At 37.2% G+C, this 6,763-nt stretch overlaps 1 long non-coding RNA gene across 4 annotated transcripts; it reads left to right on the top strand.

The window, feature by feature from the left end:
• Positions 1 to 1,837: 1,837 nt before the first annotated feature.
• LOC145159173 (uncharacterized) lies at positions 1,838 to 5,917 on the top strand. Of its 4 annotated transcripts, XR_013737531.1 has the most exons (5): positions 1,838 to 2,397; positions 2,511 to 2,800; positions 2,895 to 3,011; positions 3,100 to 3,177; positions 3,750 to 5,917. It is a non-coding gene; the product is annotated as an uncharacterized LOC145159173 (long non-coding RNA). The 4 variants fall into 4 exon arrangements; XR_013737530.1 differs by having other exon boundaries at positions 2,511 to 3,011; positions 3,110 to 3,177; XR_013737528.1 differs by having other exon boundaries at positions 2,511 to 3,011.
• The last annotated feature ends 846 nt before the right edge of the window (positions 5,918 to 6,763 follow it).

Here is a 6,763-nt window from a genome sequence, read left to right as displayed (position 1 = left end):
GAAGACGGATGATTTGATTGGGGGAAGCTTTTTTGACCGTTTGTAAAAAGTTTATTACTAACAACCATTTCTCTATATATATCAACATATTTTTACATTTCAAACACATAACAAACTTTGAACACAAACACATATACTCTCATTCAAAAAATACACTTTCCTCCATGGATCCAAACCAAAATAACCCACCCACCTCGAACACCCCAAACACTCCAAATGATCCGTTAGCGAACATTGGCTATATTCAATTGTTATCATCCCCCGTTCAACAACAACCTCTATTCACCAATCTTTCATACCACCCACACTACTACCAACAACAACCACCACCACATCCCAATTTCAACCCTTTCAACAACAACCTGCTCCGCGATTTCAGCCCCAAACTTCCCAACAAACACCCCAAACACTCCAAATGATCCGTTAGCGAACATTGGCTATATTCAATTGTTATCATCCCCCGTTCAACAACAACCTCTATTCACCAATCTTTCATACCACCCACACTACTACCAACAACAACCACCACCACATCCCAATTTCAACCCTTTCAACAACAACCTGCTCCGCGATTTCAGCCCCAAACTTCCCAACATCCACAACCAAGTTCACAACCATCTCAAGTTCCATTATCGCAATCTCAACCCGTAAACCTCGACATTGAAGATGACGACGAACGGGTTCAAGAAACACAACCAAGTCGTAGAAGGCAAAAAAAATCAAAAGATTCAACAAAAAAGAAAAATACCCAATGGACCGAGGAGGAGGAGGCAGCTTTAGCTAAAGCTTGGATTGTCATATCACAAGACGGGGATGTCGGCAACGTGCAATCAGGACAAAGCTTTTGGAATCGTGTTTTAGACCACTTCCACGCGTTATTAGGAAGGCAAACAAGCCGGGCATATGATTCAGTCAATGCTAAATGGCGCGATCTTAGAGCCACGTGTACCAAATTTAATGGCGTATTTAACAATCTAAAGAATATGCATCAAAGTGGTAGCAACGATTTCAAAATTTTGTCAACGGCGTTGCACCAATACAAAATTACCAACAATGGTAAACCTTTTGGCAACCAAAAAGCGTAGGAAGTTTGTCGCAATGGCCCAAAATGGGTCCTTTATCCGAAAACGGCGCATTCGGGATCTACCACCGGTTCCAACAAAAGGCCGAGAACGTCCGAGTCGGACATCGGTGCTAACCTCGACCTCAATGATGAGTTCGACGCCACCGAGGGGGAGGGTCCATCGGACGTCCATCTTCGTCGACCACCGGGTAGGGACAAAGCGAAAAAGGGGGCTTCGTCTAGCGGGAAATCAATCAACGAGGACGTATTAGCGGAGAAAATCGAAAAAACTCTACATTTTTTAGAAAAAAAAATTGATTCAACGGAGGAGCAACGCCGGCGACAATTGGCACTCACCAATCTTCAAATCGTAAACACAGTGCCGCAACCAAATCTCGACCCGGAAAATTTAAATGTGTTTATGAAAATTCAACAAGAAGTTCTCGACCAATATCGTAATTAGATTTGATGTTTTTTAATAATTTAGGTTTAATTTTTTAAGTATGGATTATGTTTTTTTAGTATTTTAGTTTTAATTTTCTATGTTTTAAATTATGTAATGTGGTTTTAATTAATATAAAATATGTTATTTATAAAATATGTTATTTATTTAATATAATGTTAAAAAAATAAAAAAAATAAAAAAGTAAATGTTATTAGTGGTGATCATTTTCACAGTGGGTTGGTGGTGAATGTGACGTGGCGCAGAATACAATTTTCCAGTGAGTAAGTAAGTGGTGACCACTCCAAGTAGCCTAAGCCAGATAATTTATTTTCCAAGCCTTATTTTCTCCTTCCACCGACTGCCTGTTCTCACTACAGTGTCCTTCACCGTTTCTATTTTCCAATAACATTACTCCATCACACCCCACCACCACCGATGCCTCGATGTCTGAATACCAGATGCTTTCAAGCCGTCTTCTTCGACTGTGCTTCCCACCCCCACGGTATCTCTTCTATTTCCTCACAGAATCCTTTTTTTTCCTTCATCCACCGCCATTCACTTCAATCGCTCTCACTTCCTCCGATCTCCATCGATGTCCGGCGACCATCAACAAAAGGGGAAGGATGATCACAAGCTGACTGCTGATTTCAGACGACACCCACGTCGATTACACGCTTCTTTCCATCTTCCACCGCTTCCTTTCCCACTGCCTCTAAATTGATTGGAAATTGATGCCGACTCTCTTCATCGCTTACCGCTCCATCATCCGCCCACAATCATCGTCCAACACCATTGCCAATTGGTACCTGCTTCTACCATATTCACACCGTCTCCACCTCCGATGGCTATCAAATCCACATAATTTTCTCATATGAATCTTCTTTGCAAGGTCAGTTACTCGATGTTAGTAAGATTTCTTAATTATTTAGAAATCGATTGAAAAGAATTCGCTTTTATTTATATATGAGCAAATTTCGCTTTGATTTCGATTTATTTGCCCAGTGATTTGGCGGTGGTTGAGATGGAGGTGAAAGTTTGGGTTTTATTTGTACTCTTGGTAACTTCTATCTGATATTTGAAGTGAGGAATCCGACCTCCATGAGCAAAGTTGTTCCAATTTCAATATTCAGTTGCCTATTTTTTGCCCTCTTCTACTTCTTCTGATGGCGTTGTTTGATTTCAACATCTGTGTTGAGGTAACCTGGTCTCCATGTTCCAACTTCAGTTTTCAGTTGTCAAGTGTTATCTCAGTTCAATACCAAAGCGACGAAATCAGGTAAGTACGAACTCAGGTAAGTGTCAATTTAGTTTCTCAGCTTTCTTATGCTTCCACGTTTCACTTTCTTATGCTTCGGTTGTCTGGTGTTCCCTCTCTCCTAACCGTAGGTTCAAATTTCTTCTGGGGTTTTAGCCCGATTCTGAGACGGAGCTTGATTAGATGAATGTTTTCAAAGGAGTTACTAGAAATCGTTTCTGGATCTTCTGTTGGTTTTAGCATGCAAGGTGTTTGTTAATATGCCTCAAAGGGCAGATAATTGTACTTCAAATCTTTTTATGTTATCATTTACCCTTTTGAACCATCTTTTGGTAGGCTGTTGCAGGTATTGCCTTACATCATCTTCTAGCTTTTGGTATTGGATAAATTTTCCTAAACTTTGTTGTCAAACAGGTATCCCTGCTACACCTACTATTCTTTTATGTTGTGATAAGTTCTTTTTGTTTGTTAGTATGTGGATATCTGCTCCATTAATGCACTTAATGTGTGATTAACTCAAACTTATGTGAATAAAAATAAGAAGAATCTCATTCAAATATAAATTATTCACAAGTGGTTCTTCACCTTTGACAAATGTTCTGCTTTTCAAATGTATATGATATTTATTGTTGTAATTGGAATCAATTATCACATTAATCTATAATAGCTTATTACAAGAATAAAAATTGTTGAAACAGAAAAGGTAGGGACATTATTGTCTATCCATCTGTTAATATTCATATTTACTTGAAAGAAACTGAAAGGGTAATCAACACTGGGTTCCTTTTGCTTCTTCTTCAAATTGATTGATAACATAGTTTTTGGTGAATGGTCTAGGCTGAATTTTTAATGTGGATAGAGAAAAGTGCAAAATAATCTAATTTTGATTTTCTGGAAGCTACAATTTTAGTTAGATTAGGGATTGATTTTAATATTGTTAAGTATTTATATATACTCACATTAAATACTCAGTTATATTATTGCAGGTCTACTAAATGATATGGTTTTTTGTCTAAACTTGAAGATTAAGAGTTGAGGTATGCCAAAATGTTCCATGAACTCTCTCGACTAAAATAATTCCACTCCATATAAATTGACATTCACATTAAATCTTTGTTGACTATGTCTGAGACAGAAGGAGGAGGAAGGACCCCATGAAAGTGTTGGATTGATTAACCATGCTTATCAGCTTTTTCCTCCATTAGTCCTTTCTCCTTTTTCTTACTCAGTTTATTTTTTCACTGCCTATCTTTTTATTTGGTTCCAGGTTTGATGAACAAGAAACAAATTTAAAAAATAACCAAACCTAGAGAAGAAGCAGATATGTACTCATAAACTTTGTCTTTTCCATGGCTTTACCCCTAAATGATCAAATCACATTCTTTTCTCTGAATAGGAAAAAGCAATGAGTTAGATGATGCTTTTGCTCGGTTTTAGTTACTTAAAAATTTACCAAAATTCTTTGATCTGACAACTAACTAACATGATTTTATTTGTTTGGTTTCAAAGTTTTTTTATTTTTTTTTTATTTATTTATTTTTTTTGTTTTTTGTTTTTAAGTGATAACCGCTCATGATCTTTCTTTTTTAATGTATATGTATATTTAAATTTTTATAATTACCTTCCTTGACTTTCAAAGAAGAAAGCATTGGATTAGTTCTCAAAGAAATGAAAAGTAAAAATGTATATCCCAATTGATGATGGATATGTTTCTTTGTTTGATGTTGGATTCAAGCTATTTATCATCACCACAACTGTTTGGCCAGTTTTAGGTGCTATATGTTGTGTGGTAATGGTGGTGGTGGTGGTGACGGTGACGGTAGGTGGATGGGGGTGGCGGTGGTGATAGTGGGGATAGGTGGTGGTGGGTGATGGTGTCGGTGGTGGTACCACCTCGGTAATCAAGAATTCCATTCCCCCTTCTGACCCCCGCAACGCGGGATACCTTCCCTAGTTTATACTAATCAAACTAGTATCCTAATATAACACAAAAAACCTTTAAAATGAAATTTTTCTAAAAATACCTTTGGAAGAGATTTTGTCCCCGATTTTGAATTAATCCAACAAGATGAAAGATTTTTAGAGCTGGTTTGTGTTTCTTGCATGGAGGAGTTCAATGCTTTCATAAGGGAGTCTGAATTATTTGAATTTGCGATGGGGAGAAGAAAATTTATGCGAATGAGTGATGATTGTAGAAGCCTAAGCAAGATTGATCGTTTTTTTTTTGCTTGCAATGGCTTCTTGTAGCGTTGGAATAAGCCTTCGTTGACTGCCTTGCAGAGACTCCACTCAGATCATTGCATGCTCATTCTTGTAGGTGAATACTTTGATTACGGTCTAATTCCTTTTAAGTTTTTCAATTCTTGGCTGTGTTTGGAGGGTCTTCGGGAGATTGTCTTGAAGTCGTGGGCTAAGTCAACGAAATGATTACCAGGGGACATGAAGCTACTGAGAAAATTTCAACAACTTAAATAGATATAAAGGGGTAGTTAACCATTTTACAAAACAAGGAGATTGAAGAATATTCTAATTTAGTTAAAAACAATTGAAGACCTAGAGTTTCAAGCTGAAAACATAAGATTGTCCTCCCTGGAAAGAGATTCCCACAGAAGCTGGAAAATTAGAATTGTCGAGATTAATGCTATTTGAAATCTGGATCTAAAACAAAAGGCTAGGGTGAGATGGGAGGTAGAAGGAGATGAAAACATCAAGTTTTTGCATGGTATTATAAATGGTAACAAGAACAAGAAAAGAATGCACAGGCTTACTATTGATGGAGATTGGATTACGAACCCTATCAGGATCAAAGATGAAGTATGGAATTACTTCTCTTCGAAATTCAACGAAAGTATCACAATAAGGCCAAAATTCATTAATACCAAGATTAAAAAGTTGTCTTCTGAAGATCAGGAGATGCTGGACAGTTCTTTCTCTATTATAGAAATTAAAGATAATGTATGGAGTTGTGGCAACGATAAAGCACCGACGCCTGATGGATTTACCTTCAAATTCATCAAAGGGTTTTGGGATATTCTCAAAGGATTACAACCCTGATTTTATACAAAACTTTGAGTCTGTCAGTAAGTTAAGTAGAGGTTGTAACGCTTCTTTTATCTCGCTTGTTCCAAAAATCAAGGATTTGTTATTCTTCAAAGATTATATGTCGGTAAACTTAGTTGGTTGCATGTACAAAATCTTTTCCAATCTTCTCGCATTACGTCTCAAGAAGGTTAGTGGTAAGGTTGTGGGACCGGAGCAATCAACCTATATTGAGGGGCATAGTATCCTTGATGGTCCTTCGGTGATAAACGAGCTCTACACGTGGGCTAAAAAGGTGAAGAAAAAGGTACTGATTTTTTAAGTTGATTTTGATAAAGCCTTCGATTCTTTTAATTGGGGATTTTTGGATTCTATTATGGAGCAAATGAATTTTAGTGCAAAGCGGAGAAAATGGATAAAAGGTTACTTATCATCCGGTAGAGGTTCAATCTTGTTGCACGGATCCGCCACAAAAGAGTATTATTTTTAAAGAGGGGTGAGACAAGGTGTTCCTCTTTCTCATTTCCTTTTTATTCTCGCCATGGAAGATCATAATATTGCTATGTATGAGGCTTGTGACCAACGTATGTTTCAAAGTGTCATTCTTCCTAGTGGAGGGCCTCGTATCTCTCACCTCATGTACGCAAATGATGTGATATTTCTAGGAGAGTGGTCATGTAACATCCCAAAAATACAAACTAATTTTTTTTTTAAAATCAACCAAACCATAAAATATATATATTTCGAAAACCATCAAAGTATGTCATAGTCGAAAATAGTTATCAGAGTACAATCCAAAAATCATAAAATGTTGGACACAGGTGGATGCGTTGTGATCAGGATGGACCCTTACCTTTTGAATTGAAGTACCTGAAAAACATTTAAACACAAACCGTATGCACAAAACTTAGTGAGATCTCCAAAATACCACATATCATACAAGCAACGGGCCTCGCTCAAT

The sequence above is a fragment of the Lactuca virosa genome, chromosome 2 (genome assembly GCF_052849685.1).
Source record: "Lactuca virosa cultivar CGN04683 chromosome 2, Lactuca_virosa_CGN04683_v6, whole genome shotgun sequence".
NCBI classification, from domain to species: Eukaryota; Viridiplantae; Streptophyta; class Magnoliopsida; order Asterales; family Asteraceae; genus Lactuca; species Lactuca virosa.
The sequence above is the reverse complement of the archived record's forward strand: the minus strand, read 5'-3'. Positions and strand labels throughout refer to the sequence as shown.